Raw genomic sequence first — 22,765 nt, 5'->3', positions numbered from 1 at the left:
TCAATTAGTTGTAACAAAATCATGCAGTACCTGCAGTACTCCCCTGCACTATGGTGTGATAAGAGTGTCTGCTAAATTAACAAAAATGTAAATGTATAATTATATACGTAACATAATTGTTCAAACTAATGACATTTTAGTAGTTGTTCTTGTTGCACCTATTACTGAGAGGGCTGTTCCAGTTTATTGGTAGTTCCACCAATTTGGCATCTCTGAAGAAGTTAAACATGGTCAAAATAAACACTTTTTGTCCACGTAATTTTAACAATCTGTCATAAAGCACACGTAACTGTCACGACTTCCACCGAAGGTGGCTCCTCTCCCTGTTCGAGCGGGGCTCGGCGGTCGTCGTCGCCGGTCTACTAGCTGCTACCGATCCCTTTCTTTTTTCGTTTGGTTTTGTCTGTCTTGTTGTTCACCTGTGTCTAGTTTAGGTTCATCAGTGGGGTATTTCATCTCGCCCTACCCTCTATACTTTGTGCGGGATTGTTTGTGTACCTGTCATTTGTTTGGGTAGCGTTTGGTTTGTTCTGTTGTACAGGTGTTTTTTCTGGACTGTGTTCCTGTTGTTTAATGGCTGCTGTTGTGGTCCTGTGTCTGTTCTTGATGGACTAAATAAAATAAACGCCCTTCTTGCAATTCGTACTCTCCTGCGCCTGAATCCACAGTCACCTCTCCTAGGGAGAACCTGACAGAATCCCGCACCGCAATCATGGAGTCAGCAGGAGTGGACGCACCCTCCCCGTCCATGGAGGAGCGTGTCCTCCAGCATACAGCCGTGCTACACAGTCTGGGGACGGCCATGGATCAAGTGATGGCGATAATGGAGAGATGGGAGAGGAGCGGCCTCCCTTCCCTGTCTTCAGCCACTCTCACGCGTCCGGCCCCAGCGGGATTCAGCTCGCGCTACGATGGGACGGCTGCCGGATGCAAGGGGTTCCTGCTCCAGCTGGAGCATTACCTGGCGACTGTTCAACGTCCTCGTCTCTTGCCTTTTGGGCAAAGCCCTGGAGTGGGCCAACGCAGTCTGGGAGGGTCCAGACTCAGCGAGGGCCCATCACTCGCTTCCGGTGGTAGTAATTGCCTTTGGGCTGGTGGCTGCTCCCATTACCTCACTGCTGAAGGGGGGGGGGGGGGGGCGGTGCGTTTGCGGTGGTCGGCGGAGGCGGACAGAGCTTTTTGTCATCTGAAGGCGTTGTTTACCGATGCTCCCGTATTGGCGCATCCGGACCCCTCTTTGGCATTCATAGTGGAGGTGGACGCGTCCGAGGCTGATGTTAGAGCCGTGCTATCACAGCGCTCGGCACACCCCTGAAGCTTCGCCCCTGAGCTTTGTTTTCGAGGAAGCTCAGTCCGGCGGAGCGGAACTATGATGTGAGGGACCGAGAGTTGCTGGCTGTGGAAAAAAAGCTCTGAAGGTGTGGAGACATTGGCTTGAGGGGGCGCAACACTCTCTTCTCATCTGCACTGTAACTGTCACAACTTCCACCGAAGTTGGCTCCTCTCCCTGTTCGGCGGCGGCCCTTGGCCGTTGTCGTCGTCTACTATCTGCCACCGATCCCTTTTCTTTTTTGTTTGGTTTTGTCTGTCTTGTTGTTCACCTGTGTCTAGTTTAGATTCAACAGTGGGGTATTTCATCTCGTCCTACCCTCTAGGTTTTGTGCGGGATTGTTGGTGTATCTGTCATTTGTTTGGGTTGCGTTTGGTTTGTTCTGTTGAACAGGAGTTTTTTCTGGACTGCGTTCCTGTTGTTTATTGGTTTGCTGTTGTGGTCCTGTGTTTGTTCTTGATGGACTTATAAATTTGTACTCTCGTGCGCCTGACTCCAGACCCACCTCTCCTAGGGAGAACCTGACAATAACGGACATATACCAGGAGCTGTGCCTGGCCCGCAATGTCTGTTGACTCATCCAACTGTAACGCATAGAATTCACTGGCTTGTATGCGAAGCAGTAATTGTTTGAAAACATCTCCTGCCATGTCACTGATGCATCGTGAAATAGCGTTGTTTGATGAAAGCATTGTCTATATGGTTTTCTTGGCCTTTTCTCCCAGCATTGTCCCAGCCATATCCGCGGCATAAGGAAGAATTAGCTCACCATATGATATATATAGTTGCTTCTAGCCCATTCTTATTAATGGTATCTGTTGCTTTTATAAAAGGTCCTACAACTCAAGTCACATCTTAATTCTCGCTTAATTCTTGTTTCTAAATGTCTGTGCAAGAGTGATAGTTTCATCGAGTTGTGAGATAGTACTTTTGCACATATAACACACTGTGGCAGAGGAAAGAAACTACTCCCAATATAAGTGAACCCCAAATCAATGTAGTTCTCATCATATTTGCGCCTCTTCGATGGTCCAAAGTTCTGGTCTGTTGTTCGGTGCTTTCCCGGGTCAGGGGGCAGTAGCTCTTTGGCTGCATCAGATTCACAACTGTCAGTGTCCATGCTAGCTGAACTAACAACACATGTAGAATTAATGATGCTAGCATTGTATGTGCTCGTGGAAGCAGAACAACTTGTGTTATTGACAGGTGCAGGTGTAGTAATGAGGGTAGTAGCAGTACTTCCAGTAGAGCTGGTATGTGTCTCTATGGAAGCGGGCCTTACTTTATTTTAACCATTTATCAATTTCTGAGCAAACCGAATGAGCAGCAGCTACGTTTGTCTACATACTGACCATTAGTGGAATTCCCACGAGAGAGTAACAGTTAATGTGATTGGATGTTAATTATTTCACTAGGCTACCTGTATTTGACATTGTGTTGTGATTTAGCTGAACACTAGATGATTTAATTAGATTTTTGGTAGAGAAACGAGGCTACTCAGGTGAGAAAAAAATCTCACCCACCTTTCCCATTGGGAAATATAAATGTACTGTTTGAATTTTTTCTTTCTTTTTGGCTTACCCCCGACGGCATTGCGCGTACCCCTGGTCTAGAGGTAACAGGGTTGACGTGTTGTGCTCAACCCACTTAGTTTTTATATCACAATGTTTTTTACTGAAAAAATGTAGAACCAGCTCACCTGCTTTTACACTTTAATTTGACTATTACATCTGCAATGTTTCTTTCGAAAAAAGTATTTTTTAAACTTTATTTTCACCATATTAAAACGAGTGTACAGTTTCACGGACAGGGTTCACCTGAAAATGAGGGACAGATATAAATGATATACCACCACAGACCGATGCTGGCACCAAGAGTGAACTCAACCAACTCTATAAGGCCATAAGCAAACAAGAAAATGCTCACCCAGAAGCGGTGCTCCTAGTGGCCGGGGACTTTAATGCAGACAAATTTAAATCAGTTTTACAAAGCTTTTACCAGCATGTCACATGTGCAACCAGAGGAAAATAATCTATAAACCACACACACAAAGCTCTCCCCTGCCCTCCATTTGGCAAATCCGACCATAATTCTATTCTCCTGATTCTTGCTTACAAGCAAAACTAAAAAGCAGGAAGTACCAGTGACTCGATCAATACGGAAGTGGTCAGATGGCGTGGATACTGCGCTGCAGGACAGTTTTGCTAGCACAGACTGAAATATGTTCCGGGATTCATCCAATGGCATTGAGGAGTATACCACATCAATCATTGGCTTCCTCAATAAGTGCATAAACGACGTCGTCCCCACAGTGACCATACGTACATATCCCAAACAAAAGCCATAGATTACAGGCAACATCTGCATCTAGCTAAAGGCTAGAGCTGCCGCTTTCAAGGAGAGGGACACTAATTCGGACACCTATAAGAAATCCTGCTATGCCCTTAGACGAACCATCAAACAAGCAAAGCGGCAATACAGGATTAAGATTGAATCATACTACACTGGCTCTGACGCTCGTCAGATGTGGCAGGGCTTGAAAACTATTATGGACTACAAAGGGAAATGCAGACATGAGCTATGCAGTGATGCGATCCTACCAGACGAGCTAAATGCCTTTTATGCTTGCTTCGAGGCAAGCAACACTAAAGCATGCACAAGAGCTCCAGCTGTTCTGAATGACTGTATGATAACGCTCTCGGTAGCCGATGTGAGCAAGACCTTTAAACTGGTCAACATTCACAAAGCCACAGGGCCAGATGGATTACCAGGATGCGTGGACCAACTGGCAAGTGTCTTCACTGACATTTTCAACCTCTCCCTGACTGAGTCTGTAATACCTACATGTTTCAAGCAGACCACCATAGTCCCTGTGCCCAATGAAGCGAAAGTAAACTGCCTAAATGATTACTGCCCCGTAGCACTCACTTCAGTAGCCATGAAGTGCTTTGAAAGGCTGGTCATAGCTCACATCAACAGCATCTACCCGGATACCCTAGACCCACTCCAATTCGCATACTGCCCCAACAGATCAACAGATGACGCAATCTCAATAGCACTCCACATTGCCCTTTCCCACCTGGACAAAAGGAACACCTATGTGAGAATCTTGTTCATTGACTACAACGCCATTGTGCCCACAAAGCTCATCACTAAGCTAAGGACTCTGGGACTAATCACCTCCCTCTGCAACTGGATCCTGGACTTCCTGACCGCCCATCCCCAGGTGGTAAGGGTAGGCAACAATACGTCTGCCAAGCTGATCCTCAACAATGGGGCCCCTCAGGGGTGTGTACTTAGTCCCCTCCAGTACTCCATGTTCACCCACAACTGCATGGCCAAACACGACTCATCATTAAGTTTGCTGAAGACATAACAGTGGTAGGCCTGATCCCTAACAACGACGAGATAGCCTTTAGAGAGGCGGTCAGAGAACTGGCAGTGTGGTGCCAGGACAACAACCTCTCCCTCAATGTGAGAAAGACAAAGAAGCTGATCGTGGACTACAGGAAAAGGAGGTCCGAGCACGCCCCCATTAACATCGACTGTGCTGTAGTGGAGCGGGTCGAGAGTTTCAAGTTCCTTGGTGTCCACATCATCAACAATTTATCATGTTCCAAACACACCAAGACAGTCATGAAGAGTGCATGAAAAAAAACTTTTCCCCCTCAGGAGACTGAAAATATTTGGCATTGATCCCCAGATCCTCAAAAGGTTTTACAACTGCACCATCAAGAGCATATTCCCCCTCAGGAGACTGAAAAGATTTGGCATGGGTCCTCAGATACTCAAAAGTTTCTACAGCTGCACCATCAAGAGCATCCACACTGGTTGCATCACTGCCTGGTATGGCAACTGCTCGGCATCTGACCCTAAGGTGCTACAGAGGGTAGTGCGTACGGCCCAGTACATCACTGGGGCCAAGCTTCCTGCAATCCAGGACCTATATAAAAGGCGGTGTCAGAAGAAAGCCCATAAAATTGTCAGAGACTCCAGTCACCCAAGTCATAGACTGTTTTCTCTGCTACAGCACGGCAAGCGGTACCGGAGTGCCAAGTCTAGGACCAAAAGGCTCCTTAACAGCATCTACCCCCAATCCAAAAGACTGCTGAACAATTAATAAAATGGCCACCGGACGATTACATTGACCCCCTCTCCATTTGTTTTGTACAGTGCTGCTACTCGCTTTTTATTATCTATGCATAGTCACCCCCAGCTACATGTACAAATAACTTCTAACCTGTAGCGCCGCACACTGACTCAGTACTGGTACCGCCTGTATATAGATAGCCTCGTTATTGTTATGTTATTGTGTTACTTTTTATTATATTTTACTTTAGTTTATTTGGTAAATATTTTCTTAACTCTTCATGAACTACACTGTTGGTTAAGGGCTTGTAAGTAAGCATTTCATGGTAAGGTCTCCACTTGTATTCGGCGCATGTGTCACGAATCTCGCCGAAGATGGTGCCTCTTCCTGTTCGGGCGGCGCTCAGCGGTCGCCGGCCTATTAGCTGCCATCGATTCCCTTTCCCTTTTGTTTCTGTTTATTGGGTACACCTGTTTTGAGTTAGTGTTTGTTTGTAGGCTATTTAAGGGCACTAGGCCCGCTGGGTATTTGTGCAGGCTTGTTTTCTGTTATCTGGTGTATGAGTGTTATCAGTATTTTTCCGGACAGTTTTAGTCCATTGTATTTTGGGACGGGTTGTTTCATGCGCCCTGGTGTTTTGCATGTCGTGGCTCCACAGTCTATGGAATAAAATATCCACGTACTAAATTACCTGCTCTCTGCGCTTGACTCCTCCACTCACCATTGTTAGAAGTAACAGCATGTGACAAATAAAGTTTCATTTGATTTGATATGCAAATACAACAAAATTACTATGGCTTTACAATGACGGTGAAATTATTAATGCGAGATGCAGGCAGGGGTTGGAACTGGAACAACATTTTTAGAGGAATGGAAATAGAACCGGAAACAAAAGTGATCTGTAGTGCTCTGGAACAGAACCATTACTTTACAAGTAGGGAACCAGTTTTTTTTTTTCAATCCCACCAAAAACACCAACGAAGCTCCTATGCTCCATTTTGTTGCTCCCTGCCTACCGACAGAAGCTAAAACAAGAAGCTCCCACGCTGAGGTCTGTTCAATGCTGGTCCGACCAATCTGATTCCATGCTCCAAGACTGCTTCCATCACGTGGACTGGGATATGTTTCGTATTGCGTCAGACAACAACATTGATGAATACGCTGATTCGGTGAGCGAGTTCATTAGAACGTGCGTTGAAGATGTTGTTCCCATAGCAACGATTAAAACATTCCCAAACCAGAAACCGTGGATTGATGGCAGCATTCGCGTGAAAATGAAAGAGCGAACCACTGCTTTTAATCAGGGCAAGGTGACCGGAAACATGACCGAATAAAAACAGTGTAGCTATTCCCACCTGCAAGGCAATCAAACAAGCTAAGCGTCAGTATAGAGACAGAGTAGAATCCCAATTCAACGGCTCAGACACAAGAGGTATGTGGCAGGGTCTACAGTCAATCACGGACCAGGATGTCTTGCTCCCAGGCAGACTAAATAACGTTTTTGCCCGCTTTGAGGACAATACAGTGCCACTGACACTGCCCGCAACCAAAACATGCGGACTCTCCTTCACTGCAGCCGAGGTGAGTAAAACATTTAAACGTGTTAACCCTCGCAAGGCTGCAGGCCCAGACGGCATCCCCAGCCACGCCCTCAGAGCATGCGCAGACCAGCTGGCTGGTGTGTTTACAGACATATTCAATCGATCCCTATCCCAGTCTGCTGTTCCCACATGCTTCAAGAGGGCCACCATTGTTCCTGTTCCCAAGAAAGCTAAGGTAACTGAGCTAAACGACTACCGCCCCGTAGCACTCACTTCCGTCATCATGAAGTGCTTTGAGAGACTAGTCAAGGACCATATCACCTCCAACCTACCTGACACCGTAGACCCACTCCAATTTGCTTACCGCCCAAATAGGTCCACAGACGATGCAATCTCAACCACACTGCACACTGCCCTAACCCATCTGGACAAGAGGAATACCTATGTGAGAATGCTGTTCATCGACTACAGCTCAGCATTTAACACCATAGTACCCTCCAAACTCGTCATCAAGCTCGAGACCCTGGGTCTCGACCCCGCCCTGTGCAACTGGGTACTGGACTTCCTGACGGGCCGCCCCCAGGTGGTGAGGGTAGGTAACAACATCTCCACCCCGCTGATCCTCAACACTGGGGCCCCACAAGGGTGCGTTCTGAGCCCTCTCCTGTACTCCCTGTTCACCCACGACTGCGTGGCCACGCACGCCTCCAACTCAATCATCAAGTTTGCGGACGACACAACAGTGGTAGGCTTGATTACCAACGACGAGACGGCCTACAGGGAGGAGGTGAGGGCCCTCGGAGTGTGGTGTCAGGAAAATAACCTCACACTCAACGTCAACAAAACTAAGGAGATGATTGCGGACTTCAGGAAACAGCAGAGGGAACACCCCCCTATCCACATCGATGGAACAGTAGTGGAGAGGGTAGCAAGTTTTAAGTTCCTCGGCGTACACATCACAGACAAACTGAATTGTATCACCGCCTGGTACGGCAACTGCCCACAACCGTAAGGCTCTCCAGAGGGTAGTGAGGTCTGCACAACGCATCACCGGGGGCAAACTACCTGCCCTCCAGGACACCTACACCACCCGATGTCACAGGAAGGCCATAAAGATCATCAAGGACAACAACCACCACTGCCTGTTCACCCCGCTATCATCCAGAAGACGAGGTCAGTACAGGTGCATCAAAGCTGGGACCGAGAGACTGAAAAACAGCTTCTATCACAAGGCCATCAGACTGTTAAACAGCCACCACTAACATTGAGTGGCTGCTGCCAACACACTGACTCAACTCCAGCCACTTTAATAATGGGAATTGATGGGAATTGATGTAAAATATATCACTAGCCACTTTAAACAATGCTACTTTATATAGTGTTTACATACCCTACATTATTTATCTCATATGTATACGTATATACTGTACTCTATATCATCTACTGCATCTTTATGTAATACATGTATTACTAGCCACTTTAAACTATGCCACTGTGTTTACATACTCATCTCATATGTACAGTATATACTGCACTCGATACCATCTACTGCATCTTGCCTATGCCGCTCTGTACCATCACTCATTCATGTATCTTTATGTACATATTCTTTATCCCTTTACACTTGTGTCTAGTTAGTAGTTTTGGAATTGTTAGCTAGATTACTGTTGGTTATTACTGCATTGTCGGAACTAGAAGCACAAGCATTTCGCTACACTCGCATTAACATCTGCTAACCCATGTGTGTATGTGACAAATACAATTTGATTTGATTTGATTTGAAGCACTCACACTGTCACTCAGAAACTTCTCCTTCCAGTGTCTGCCTGCCAGCTCATTTTTTTGGCTAGTTAAGAATACTATAGTTATCACGTTACACATTGGATTTATTAACAACAACAAAAATGAAGACGTCTTTTGAAATGTTGTGCCGCTGCACACACACGCTTGTTAGCTCGCTCCGGTCCAAGGCGTTGATCCAACTATCAGACGCTCAAGTTCCTCCATATTAGCCCCTCCTCCAAAGGTATCTAGGCCTACTAATAATATTATCCATTGTAATGCAAGTTATATCATGATTCCCAGTGCATCTAGTCATCTCCTCCGTGTCCACCCCCTTCCTCGCTCACCACCTGCAAAATTTCAGTCGCATATTGTGCCCTACAGTTGTCTGTCCATCAAGCTTTTAGGCCAAACAACTAGCTTTCCTGATCCATAGAACGCTGCTCTATTTGCACTGATTTGTGGAGTAATTTAATGAGCTAAATGTAAAAACTGTCGATTTCACAGGTGGGACCACATAGGGTGGTCCACAACCTAAACCAGACTGTAAAATAATATGTAGCCAGACAGCTGCATCTAAAGATCAAGTCTAACTAAATGTGACCGCAAACCAGTTCTGAATTCACCAAACCATTGGACAGAAACCATACAAAATTGGACCCAAAGAGAACCATGAACTATAGACTCACAAACAACCAAAGCCAAAACTGTACAAAACCAGAACAAACAAACCAGAACAAGTCTCAAACTCACTGGATAATATCTAATAACTAATAATCTTATAAAATAACCCAATTCCAATTCAATATGACTTGCACACTGAATAATGATGGTTCCTCAAGGGTTGTTTGGGAAGGGTGATGGTTCTATGTGGAATTCTAATGATTCAAAGAACCCTTTGAGCTCTTCAATGGTTCTTAACAGTTCACAAAATATGTCTTTGCTCTTTTAGTGATCATTAAAATGTAGCGGTGCGGCTCATTTTAATATTTTGGGGGGGGTGGTTTGCACACCGCTCTTTTTGTGTCACCATGAGTGAGAGTGTCTTTCCAAGTATGTCTAATTTGTTGTGTCACGATTGTTGGTATCACATGCTATATGACTGTGGCCAGTAATAATGTTATGGGAAAGACTCACATATGACTCATGTTTGTCACTAAATCAGTCAGTTGTTCTCAGTTCTCTTCTCAGGGAGTCTCAGCGGTTCAAGAGTTTAACTTCAATTAAACAACAGTAACACTTTGGAAATTGAACATTATAATATGGATGACCAAAATAAAACAACCTGTATGATCCTCTGAAATGATATAGAAAGAACCTTTCAGATTATGAAATGTTCTTTATAGAACCATTCTCCATAAAGGTTCTATAAAAAAAAAAGGGTTGTAACCATAATGGAACCCTTTTTTTGTGCTACATAAGTTGTAATGGTGCTTTACAGAACCCTAGGAATGGGTTCTTTATGGGACCATACCGGTTCCATTTAGAACCTCATGAATGTGGTTCTTTATTGAACTTTCAAGTATTATATATTTTTTTATGGTTCTGTCTAGCACAATACAGGGTTCCAAATAACCCTGATCTGGTACTATTTAGAACAAAAAAATGGTGTGTGTATGTATATAAACCTCTTCCTTGGTGCATAGACAAAAAAGAACTAGATAGATTCAAGTTATTTCCTCAATTTGACGGTGAGTACACGGTGTACAGAACTGATGGCGCCTTAGACAGCACAACAGACAGGCACACCACATCTCCACGGTGAACATAATTGTCAGCACCTCTGAAGATCAAAGAAGCCTTTGTGAGGTAGCGATGAATGAGCACCCCCTAACATCATCTGCTGTCCCAGACAAAATGGAAGACGGAAGGAAGGAAATAAGTGACATTTGTAGACACAAAATAATATAGAGACCTTGTGGTCCCCCCCAAACCAAACAGAACATCAGAGGAGATGAGTAATACACATGCATGCATGCATGCACTCAACACACACACACACACACATGAACTCAGGCACGGTACACTTTAATAAACACACAATTATCGTTTCATCTGCGCTTGGTATACAACTGCTGCGTCAAATAGGGTGCTGTAGCGATGTCACTGTCAGACTGAGATTCCAACACTGAACAGACTTCCGATGCTGTCACACAAACATACACACACACACAGCCAGACGAGGACACTGTGACACACTCGGTCTCTGATGACAGAGCAGGACGTGACTGCTGTTGGCAGGGCATTGTAATGAGAGAGTGTATGTGCAATTTGCACAGAATACAAACTGAGAACCAGATTGAATGTGTGTGCATACATGCGAAAGAGATGAGTATTACTAAGGTCAAATGTAGCAGTGTAGAGAGAGAAAGAGAGAGAGAGGGGAGATGAAAAGAGAGGAGGGCAAAGGAAAGAGAGAGAGAGAGAGAGAGAGAGAGAGAGAGAGAGAGAGAGAGAGAGAGAGAAAATATAATTTAAATTGAAGCCTGGAAACTGCTTCTCCAATAGGAATCCCAGAACATGCTTGTAGGCGATGTCATGGTGATGTAAGTTAGCTAAGCACATTTCAGAGACCAGTCATCAGGTCTAATGGTGTGTTCAAGACAACTGGGAACTGGTCTTCAGGTCGGAAAGTCGGAGCTCTAGAAAGAGGCCTGAGTTCCCGAGTTGCAATTCCGAGTTGGGTGACCATCCAAAACTATTGTCAGGACTCGTTTTTATTTGAGTTTCCAGTTGTCTTGTGCGCACTGAAGTTGTAAGTCTGAGATTTGAATGCGGCATTAATGTTCTTGACGCGCCGAATTGTGCTTGTGCAGGCCGTCAAATCAAAGGCACTCCTTTCGATATGAAATTGTTTTTTGATAAAAATGGAAACACTTTGTCACTTTCACAAGGACGTAGAAATGAGAGTTTAAAATGACTTAAGACATTGGCTCGAATCTAGGTTTTGCCTTTATATTTTTAGAAACTTTACGAGTAAGGAATCATTTTAAACTTCTACCGTTGACTTACCAAACCACAAGCCCGGTCTGGTCTGTCAAGTCTGCTTTGCTTTCCCCGAAATATAGTCATGATGGAACTCTGGGTTTCGAACCTCTGAAAGAGAACGAGAAAGTGTGATTGTGAGGGATAGAAAAGGAGATGTGGGATTCTAAGATGAGAGGTGAGAAAAATGAGAGGTGATTGACTGAAGCAGATTTTACCACTCCTCTCGTGGCTGCCTGTCTGTTCCTGTCTTCTCTACAGGAGTTAAGTGAGTGACACTCTCTTTGTATGAGCCTGTTTGTTACCCCCACCACTTAAAGACATGTGGCTAGATCTGCCTCTTTCTTTCCTTCCATGTTCCCTCTTTTTTTCTAACTTCCTCTGTTGAATGGGAGTCGAAGAAGATCAGTGTTATAGACAAGTGTGTGATGTTCAGGCAGTACAATGGATGGACTATAAGTGGCCACTTTGCATTGTTCCGTTTTCACTTACTGCATAGCATTATGTTTTACATTACTTAGGAGTATAATATACAGAATTCTTTGATGATTTTCATAACACAAAAATACACACTATTGATTCAACATAGAATTGTAACGCAATCAACTGCAATGGGATTGTGAGTTTGCTCAACATTTGGCCATAAAGTTTATAGCTGAACCGACATACATTCTCAGGTTGAATTGTATGTTCACAGAACTTTTAATTTTAGGTTTAGTGAACATACAATTCAATTTGAGAATTTAGTCTACCTTATTTGCATATTTCTCAGTGTGTCTTGCCTTTAGAATTAATTATAGTCACCAATCATGACTGTATTTTGTCTTCCCAACCAATACGAAACCAATCAAATAGTTTGCCAAAATACCACAGTTCAGGATGTCATTGATGAATTGATACAGGCATCAACACACTGCAAGGTGATTTTGATGCATGCCTTGGAGCTCCGGTATCAAACGTAATGTCACCGATCTTCAGTAGCTTTCAGTTCTATAAGCCTTTACCAATGGAGGGTGAATATGTGGCCTTGTTGCTCCCTTAATGAAGTGGTCTGACACTCCTGGTACCCAGGGTACATCAACCATGAAAGTCGCCTTATGCTGGCTTGCAAAGTGATGTGTAATTTCTATTGTAATCTAGCCTGTGTGAGGATATCCTACAATTTGAATGTGTAATCACCTGCCACCAGGGATTGAGGAGTACACCACATCAGTCATCAATAAATGCATCGATGATGTCGTCTCCACACTGACCGTACATACATACCCCAACCAGAAGCCATGGATTACAGGCAACAACCGCACTAAACTAGAGGCTAGAGCTGCCGCTTTCAAGGCGAGGGTCTCTAACCCGGAAGCTTATAAGAAATCCCACTGTGCCCTCTGACGAACCATCAAACAGGCAAAGTGTCAGTACAGGAGTAAGATCGAATCGTTCTACACTGGCTTCGACAATCGTCGGATGTGGCAGGGCTTGCAAACTATTACAGACTACAAAGGGAAGCACAGCCGAGAGCTGCCCAGTGACACGAGCCTACCAGACGAGCTAAACTGCCCAGTGACACGAGCCTACCAGACGAGCTAAACTACATCTATGCTCGCTTCGAGGAAAATAACACTGAAACATGCAGGAGAGCACCAGCTGTTCCAGACGACTGTCTGATCATGCTCTCCACAGCCGATGTGACTAAAACCTTTAAACAGGTCAACATTCACAAGGCCGCAGGGCCAGACGGATTACCAGAACATACTGCGAGCATGCACTGACCAACTGGCAAGTGTCTTCACTGACATTTTCAACCACTCCCTGTCTGAGTCTGTAATACCAACATGTTTTAAGTTCTTGGCGCACCCATCCCTTTAGCGGGATCATTTTCGTCAACATCCGCTGAATTGCAGAGTGCCAAATTCAAATTAAATTACAAAAAATATTACATTTTCATGAAATCACAAGTGCAATATAGCAAAACACAGCTTAGCTTGTTGTTAATCCACCTGGCGTGTCAGATTTCAAAAAAGCTTTTCGGCGAAGGTTATCCAAGCGTTTATGTAAGGACATCTCTCTCAGCAGACAAAACATTACAACCGCTAGCATCAAAGTAGATTGGTCACAAAAGTCAGAAAAGCAATAAAATGAATCGCTTACCTTTGATGATCTTCGGATGTTTGCACTCACGAGACACCCAGTTACACAACAAATGTTCCTTTTGTTCCATAAAGATTATTTTTACATCCAAAATACCTCCATTTGGTTGGCGCGTTATGTTCAGAAATCCACAGGCTCGAGCGGTCTCGACGGGGCAGACAAAAATTCCAAATAGTATCCGGAAAGTTCGTAGAAACATGTCAAACGTTTTTTATAATCAATCCTCGGGTTGTTTTTACAATAAATAATCAATAATACCGGACCATAGCATTTTCAATAGGGGAGAGAGAGAAAATGTCTGCTCCAAGCTGCTCGCTCATGCAAAACGCTGCTGGCACCCAGCCATCCACTGACGCGATGTGATCTTTCTCGCTCATTTTTCAGAATAAAAGCCTGAAACTATGTCTAAAGACTGTTCAGACCACGTGGAGACCATAGAAAAAGGAATCTGGTTGATATCCCTTTAAATGGAGGGAAGGCATGCAATGGAACAGGGAGCTTTCAAAATGGAAGGCACTTCCTGGTTTGGATTTTCCTCAGGTTTTCGCCTGCAATATCAGTTCTGTTATACTCACAGACAATATTTTGACAGTTTTGGAAACATTAGAGTGTTTTCTATCCTAATCTAACAATTATATGCATATTCTAGATTCTGGGCCTGAGAAATAGGCAGTATCATTTGGGTAAGTTTTTCAAAATACTGCCTTACACTCAAGAGGTTAAGCAGAACACCATAGCCCCTGTGGCCAAGAACAAGTTAACCTGCCTAAACGACTACCGAACCATAGCACTCACGTGTGTAGCCATGAAGTGCTTTGAAAGGCTGGTCATGGCTCACATCAACACCATTATCCCAGAAACCCTAGACCCACTCCAATTTGCATACCGCCCTAACAGATCCACAGATGCCATCTCTATTGCACTCCACACTGTCCTTTCTCACCTGGACAAAAGGAACACCTATGTGAGAATGATCTTCATTGACTACAGCTCAGTTTTCAACAACATAGTGCCCTCAAAGCTCATCAATGAGCTAAAATCCTTGGGACTAAACACCTTCCTCTGCAACTGGATCCTGGACATCCTGGACATCCTGGACATCCTGACAGGTGGTAAGGGTAGGTAACAACACATCCGCCATGCTGATCCTCGCCACAGGGGCACCTCAGGGGTGTGTGCTCATTCCACTCCTGTACTCCCTGTTCACTCATGACTGCACGGCCAGGCACGACTACAACACCATCATTAAGTTTGCTAATGACACAACAGTGGCAGCCTGATCACTGACAACAACGAGACAGCCTATAGGGAGGGGGTCAGAGACCTGGCCATGTGTTGCCAGGACAACAGGATCAAGACAAAGGAGATGATTGTGGACTACAGGAAAAGGAGGACTGAGCACGCCCACATTCTCATCGATGGGCTGTAGGGGAGCAGGTTGAGAGCTTCAACAATAAACATGCTACAAGCACACCAAGACAGTCGTGAAGAGGGCACGACAAAACCTATTCCCCCTCAGGAGACTGAAAAAATTTGGCATGGATCCTCAGATCCTCAAAAGGTTCTACAGCTGCACCATCGAGAGTTGGTTGCATAAGCTCCTGGTATGGCAACTGCTCAGCCTCCGACCGCAAGGCACTACAGAGGGTCATCCGTACGGCCCAGTACATCACTGGGGCCACGCTTCCTGCCATCCAGGACCTCTATTCCAGGTGGTGTCAGAGGAAGGCCCTAAAAATTGTCAAAGACTCCAGCCACCCTAGTCATAGACTGTTCTCTCTGCTACCGCACGGCAAGCGGAGATATAGGCCAGACACTTCAGAACACACTTCTTTTAGATTTTTTTTTTTGGGGGGGGACTATCATGTTGATCCATGTAGTGACTCTGTTATTCAATGCATTTGCATGGGCTAATAGCAGAAAGGCCCAAAAACGTTTTTATATAATAATTTGTAAAGAATATTTACTTCAAGGTGTCTTAAAAAGATAAATCAAATAGCAAAATTATCCTTGGTATGACCTTATTAAATCAATTCCATATAGCTTAGAACCCTACCCTCCCAGCTTACACAGGGCAAAATAAGGGGTTAAATACATGTAGTGTCACAAACTGGCTCAAAGTCCGTAACAAAAAGGGAGACAACGTGGAGATTAGGAATAACAAAAATATAATAATTAACTGAAGTAACGTAAATACAATTAACAATGGTGTGTGTAGTCAGTAATCAGTAGTGTGAGTTGTTGCATGCATAAATGTGATAATGAGGGGTATTGAAAGGTGCCAAAGCAAACAAACAAAATGGCCACAAAATTGCCACAACCAAAATCTAACAGTGTGTCTGCATGGAGAGAGTCTCCTCAATAAATGAGGAAGAGGTGTATTTATCCCGGGACACACCTGGGCCCAGGTGTGTCGCATTTCACTGACGACCCTCCCAGCTCCGCCCACCAACATCCTAATAAGGAAAACAAGAGCAAAGAGAGAATATGGCAGACAGAGTGGGAGGGTCGTCACAGTAGTGAATCTGTTAAAACAATTTAAAAATGCTTCCTGATCTTTCTTGTAGCTCCTAGATATAGGACATAACAAACTTCCTTTCAGATTTTTTCTGTTGTTACATTTAGTGAATCTGTTATCCAGCATACACAGGGCGTAGACTGTTTAGTGCCAAAAAACAAGAGGTTAAAAAGATGCATAAAAGCGTCTGCTAAAGTGCATATATTATTTTATGTTATTTTACTCTAAAACATTTCTAGGGTGACCCAAACTTTTTTTTACTCTAAAACATTTCTATGGTGACCCAAACTTTCTCTCTTGGGCGCATAGCCAATATTGGACCTGACCTCAACTTTATTTAATATATTTATTTTTTTTACGAAAAAAAGGGATTGCTTTTTTTTAAGAAATTTTTATTTTTGAGTTTAGTGTTTTCGCAGATGTTATTGCGGGTGTAGCCAAATGCTTGTGTTTCTAACTCCAACAGTGCAATAATTTCTAACAAGTAATTTCCAACAATACACACAAATCTAAAGTAAAGGAATGGAATTAAGAACATATAAATATTTGGGCGAGCAATGTCAGAGCGGCATAGACTAAGATACAGTAGAATAGGATAGAACACAGTATTTACATATGAGATGAGTAATGCAAAATATGTTAACATTATTAACGACTAGTGTTCCATTATTAAAGTGGCCAGTGATGATTTCAAGTCTATGTATATAGGACAGCAGCCTAGAAGCTGTTTTTTGTGCCTTCTTCACCAAGCTGTCTGTGTGTGTAGACCATTTCAGTTTGTCAGTGATGTGTACTCCGAGGAAATTAAAGCCTTCTCCACCTTCTCCACTCTTATCGATGTGGATAGGGGGTGCTCCCTCTGACGTTTCCTGAAGTCCACAATCAGCTCCTTTGTTTCATTGACGTTGGGTGAGAGGTTATTTTCCTGGCACCACACTCCCAGGGCCCTCATCTCCTCCCTTTATTGTAATTTGAATTAGTTTGTAGTAGTTAAGTGTTCAATTAGATGACACAGCTACCTCAATCGTTATTTCAAATAATTTCAGTGACTTCACAGTAATTGCTAGCTAGCTAATGTTAGATAGCTTCCTAATGTCAGCAGTTTAAGCTGGCAAGCTAGGTATACCAATACGACATGGCTAAATAAATAAAAATCCCCTTAGATACAGCCATGTCTCATAGTTAGTCATGAGATTTGTAAATGAAAGAGGAATATAATCATATGAATCAAATGAAGTTTCCCATCTCCCAATTTAGAGTATTTCTGGTGCAGCAGAGAAATGAATTTGTCCAAAATATGTGACTAATGCATTTCCTATCAGACCTGCTGACTTTCTTTGTTTATAGTTTTAAGGTTGCAATCAACATGCAGTACCTCCAGCAGGCAGAGAGGTAAGACTCATGCGTCCGCCAACTTAGGAACAAGCTTCACAATTCACAGCCTTGTGTAATGTTCAATGTACAGTCATTTTATTTATCTTAATGTATTTGCATTGTATTAAAATAAAAGGAAATGTATGGTTCAAACATATTTTTAATGCTTATTAGTTTTAGCTGTTCGTGATAGTTCCCTTAGAGTTAATGCATTTAGCCTTTATCCATGCCTGTGTTATGAATTAACAACCGTGTCTGACTTTCATATAGTCATATGATACAAGGCATTTCTGAACAGTACCAGTCAAAAGTTTGGACACACGTACTCATTCCAGGGTTTTTCTTTCTTTTTCTACATTCTACATTGTAGAATAATAGCGAAGACATCAACATTATGAAATAACACATATTGAATCATGTAGTAACCAAAAAAGTGTGAATGAAATGAAAATGTATTTTATACTTGAGATTCTTCAAAGTAGCCACCCATTTCCTTGATGACAGCTTTGCACACTCTTGGCATTTCCTCAACCAGCTTCATGAGGTAGTCACCTGGAATGCATTTCAATTAACAGGTGTGACTTGCTAAAAGTTCATTTGTGGAATTCCTTCTTAAAATGTGTTTGAGCCAATCAGTTGCGTTGTGACAAGGTAGGGGTGGTATACAGAAGATAGCCCTATTGGTAAAAGATCAAGTCTATTATGGCAAGAACAGCTCAAATAAGCAAAGAGAAATGACAGTGCCTCATTAGTCTTAGTGATCCCTTCCCGCTCAGATCCCGGTAACGGGATTGATTTGACAACATTCAGTGAAATTGCAGCGCGCCACATTCAAAAACAGAAATACTCATAATAGAAATTCACAAAACATACATGTATAATACATCAAAATTAAGCTTAACTTCTTGTTAACCAAGTGTTAGATTTCAAAAAGGCTTTACGGCAAAAGCAGACCATGCAATTATCTGAGGACAGCACCCCTCATACAAACACATGAAAATCATATTTCAACCAGCCAGGTGCGACACAAAACTCAGAAATAACGATATAATTTATGCCTTACCTTTGAAGATCTTCTTCTGTTGGAACTCCAAAATGTCCCAGAAACATCACAAATGGTCCTTTTGTTCGATAAATTCCTTCTTTATATCCCCAAAATGTCAATTTATTTGGAACTTTTGATTCTGAAAAAATGCAGGTTCCAACTCGCCCAACATGACTACAAAGTATGTAATAAGTTACCTGTAAATTTCAAACAACGTTCCTAATCCAAACTTAGGTACCGTAAAACGTAAATAATCGATCAAATTTGAGACGGGATAAACTGTGTTCAATACCGGACGAAAACAACGTGAAGCGCGTTCCAGGTCGCGTGCACCTAAAGACTAGAGTCCACCTGGAGTGACACATGGAAAGGACAGGGCTACTTCTTCATTTCTCAAAAGAAAAACATCAACCGATTTCTAAAGACTGCCACATCTAGTGGAAGCCATAGGAACTGCCACCAGATTCCTATTAAAAAGGGCTTACCATAGAAAGCCAATCCCTGGATGGATTGTGCTCGGGGTTTCGCCTGCCAAATCAGTTCTGTTATACCCACAGACATTATTCAAACAGTTTTAGAGACTTCAGAGTGTTTTTCTTCCAAATCTACTAATAATATGCATATCCTAGCTTCTAGGCCTGAGTAGCAGGCAGTTTACTTTGGGCACACTTTTTAAGATGTTATTAAGGTCAGTCAATCCGGAAAATGTCAAGAAAGTTTATTCAATTGCAGTCGCACAAGCCATCAAGCGCTATGATGAATCTGACTCTCATGAGGACCACCACAGGAAAGGAAGACCTAGAGTTATGTCTGCTGCAGAGGATAAGTTCATTAGAGTCACCAGCCTCAGAAATTGCAGCCCAAATAAATTCTTCACAGATTTCAAGTAACAGACACATCTCAACATCAACTGTTCAGAGGAGACTGAGTGAATCAGGCATTTATGGTCAAATTTTTGCAAAGATACCACCACTAAAGGACACCAATAAGAAGAAGAGAATTGCTTGAGTCAAGAAACACGAGCAATGGACATTGGTCTGATGAGATCAAATTTGAGATTTTTGGCTCCAACGCAGTATAGGTGAACGGATGATCTCCCCATGTGTGGTTCACACAGTGAAGCATGGAGGAGGAGGTGTGATGGTGTGGGGGTGCTTTGCTGGTGACAATATCAGGGATTTTTTTAGAATTCAAGGCACACTTAACCAGCATGGCTCCCACAACATTATGCAGTGATATACCATCCCATCTGACCTTGCCTCCACAATCACCCAACCTCAACCCAATTGAGATGGTTTGGAATTTAATGGTTTAGGATGAGTTGGAACACAGACGGAAGTAAAAAGCAGCCAAAAAGTGCTCAGCATATGCGGGAACTCCTTTAAGATCGTTAGAAAAGCATACCAGGTGAAGCTGGTTGAGAGAATACCAAGAGTGTGCAAAGTTGTCATCAAGGCAAAGGGTGGCTACTTTAAAGAATTTAAAATATGATTTTTTTTAAACACTTTTTTAGTTGCTACATGATGCCATATGTATTATTTCATAGTTTTGTCTTCACTATTATTCTGCAATGTGGAAAATGGCAAAAATAAAGAAAATCCCTGGAATGAGTAGGTTTGTCCAAACTTTTGACTGGTAATCTATGCGTTATGAATGACTGAAGGTGTCTTTCTTTAAAGTAAGTACAGCGTAATGTGATATAGAGTCCTCATGGATGTGTTATGAAGGGTGTCTCATTTCAACCGATGTATTACAAGACATTAAATAGGTTATAAATGTTCTGCTGATTTTTTAAGGTTCTCTCATGATCCACAGGTACTGAGGTGTGATGAGTATTTAGATGGATTGATGGACATGCAAAGTTTGTGTGTGTGTGTGTGTGCGCGCGCGCGCGTGTGTGTGTGTGTGCGTGCGTGTGTGTGTGTGCGTGCGTGTGTGTGTGTGCGTGCGTGTGCGTGCGTGTGTGAGCGTGTGTCAGAGACAAGATGATTTAGAGCAGTCCTACAGTAACTGAGACTACCACACTAGGTATTCCTCTTATGTTCCCAGGGTTTGATTTCTACCTGCTACAATAGTGCCACAGGTTTGTGGCTAATCTTTCAGTCGGGGGAGAGGGTGAATGCGTCAATGTCAAACTGGGCCCAGCACCCCACGGCATGGCTTGTTATATTGTTGTGTCAAAGACCTGACTGTGCGTGTTTGTGTATTGAAGAACATGTAACTTGGTTTCAGATGAAAATCACTTTAAATGTCCTTATGTAGGTGGCTTTCATCAAGGTAAGTATTTCTTGGTGTAACGTTGTCACCAGGCTATTGCGCTCACATATAATACAGAATAAGCCTGGGAAATCAACCATTCAGTTGGCCTTAGTGGGAGTGGCCATAGAATTCTATGGGAGAGACCTTACAGAGTAAAAGAATTGCCATCAGGCTGTGTCCTTTGGGAGCAAAACAATTCCCCTTGTCTTCCCTATACCCGACCCATTTCCATAATTATGCTTCATTTTTACGATATAGAACATTTTGACTTCATGGCTGTGCTGTCTAGTAGAAACCATTCCCCCTGGCATCAAGGGAGAAAAAAACAATTCATTAATTAGCAGATGACATAGCTAGCTAATGGCTCCACGAGAAGAAGAAAGACTACACCCTTCAAATGTATGATCAATGTGTGTTGTGCTTGTGGGGAACACTATCACAATAAGGACTACAAACAGAAGTTCTTCATTGCCAAGACGTTGGACCAAGGTGACACACAGGGGAAGGTTTTGTAGGAGATGATTGGTTGGTAGATTTAGCCAACGAGTAATGATTCTCCCTGCACTCTGTATAGATTAACGAAACCCAAGTTTGATGTGTTGGTCCACCAGACGTTCCGTGCATTTGGGCAGAAGTGCCTGGGAACGAGATTGGTCTTTGCTATTGAAGATCTTTGGGACGTCCCTAACTCATTGAAGTTGACATTTAACATGGTTCAGGTATGGCTTAAGGTCAGGATTACATAAGGGTTGTGATTATGGTTAGGTAATGGTAAAGGTGGGGGTTAAGGTTAGGGTAAGGGTTTAGGGGAGGGACTTACCAAGGAACACAGATAGCACTAACCGAAGGTGATTAGGTATAATGTGACTAACATGACCTCACTTTAGAGTATGTGCCATCCTTCAGCACAACATGTCACACTTTGTAGAGCACATGCTTATATCATATTCGACATAGTAGGTATGTCACACTTGACTTTGGTGATTATGTCACACAGTTATGCCACATGTATGAACCCTTTATCATGCATGAGATAGGGTTATAGATGACTTTAAACACATTTATTTAGTGCTTATGAAGTCATTATGAAGGATTTATGAAGCCTTTATAATCTGAATGTAATTTAAAGCGGGACCAATTAGATCTTGGCTGGTATTAGTCAAATTGTCCTTTCCAACATGTACATTAATGTAATGTAAATCAGATTTCTTCTCACACTCTCTATTGCTCCATAGGGAATTGATTTTAAACTGGAAATGTCATAGGGAAATTACAGCCTTTTTTATTACACCTTGTGCCACACTATCCTCCTGCCACAGTCAACCGCGGTCTCAGTCAAGCCTGCACCTTGATTAGCATAATCATTCCCCAGAGAATTTGTTCCAAATGCCAACCTATTCCCTATAGAGTGCACTACTTTTGAAAAGGGCACATTGTGTAGGGATGGGCAAAAATGACAAAGTACAAATTAGAGCAGCGTATCAAAATAAACTACGTAACAAAATACTTGTATTTTGAATATGATATACTTGTCTTGCTATGACTGTGATGTGTTGTTGATCTACCTTAGTTGAGCAAGTCACTCTGGATAAGAGTGTCTGCTAAATGACCAAAATGCAAATGTATATGTGAAATTAAACATACCAAAATGAACTGCAATGCACACTGGATATTATTATTGACCTTGTTTTGAGCT

General features: G+C 43.0%; 1 protein-coding gene across 1 annotated transcript in view; it reads left to right on the top strand.

Moving 5' to 3' along the window:
* fibcd1b (fibrinogen C domain containing 1b) overlaps positions 1-22,765 on the top strand; it is a 322,405-nt gene that overhangs the window by 287,785 nt on the left and 11,855 nt on the right. The window lies entirely within an intron of this gene.

The sequence above is a fragment of the Oncorhynchus kisutch genome, linkage group LG29, assembly GCF_002021735.2.
Source record: "Oncorhynchus kisutch isolate 150728-3 linkage group LG29, Okis_V2, whole genome shotgun sequence".
NCBI lineage: Eukaryota > Metazoa > Chordata > Actinopteri > Salmoniformes > Salmonidae > Oncorhynchus > Oncorhynchus kisutch.
This window is presented reverse-complemented; position numbering and strand designations above follow the sequence as displayed.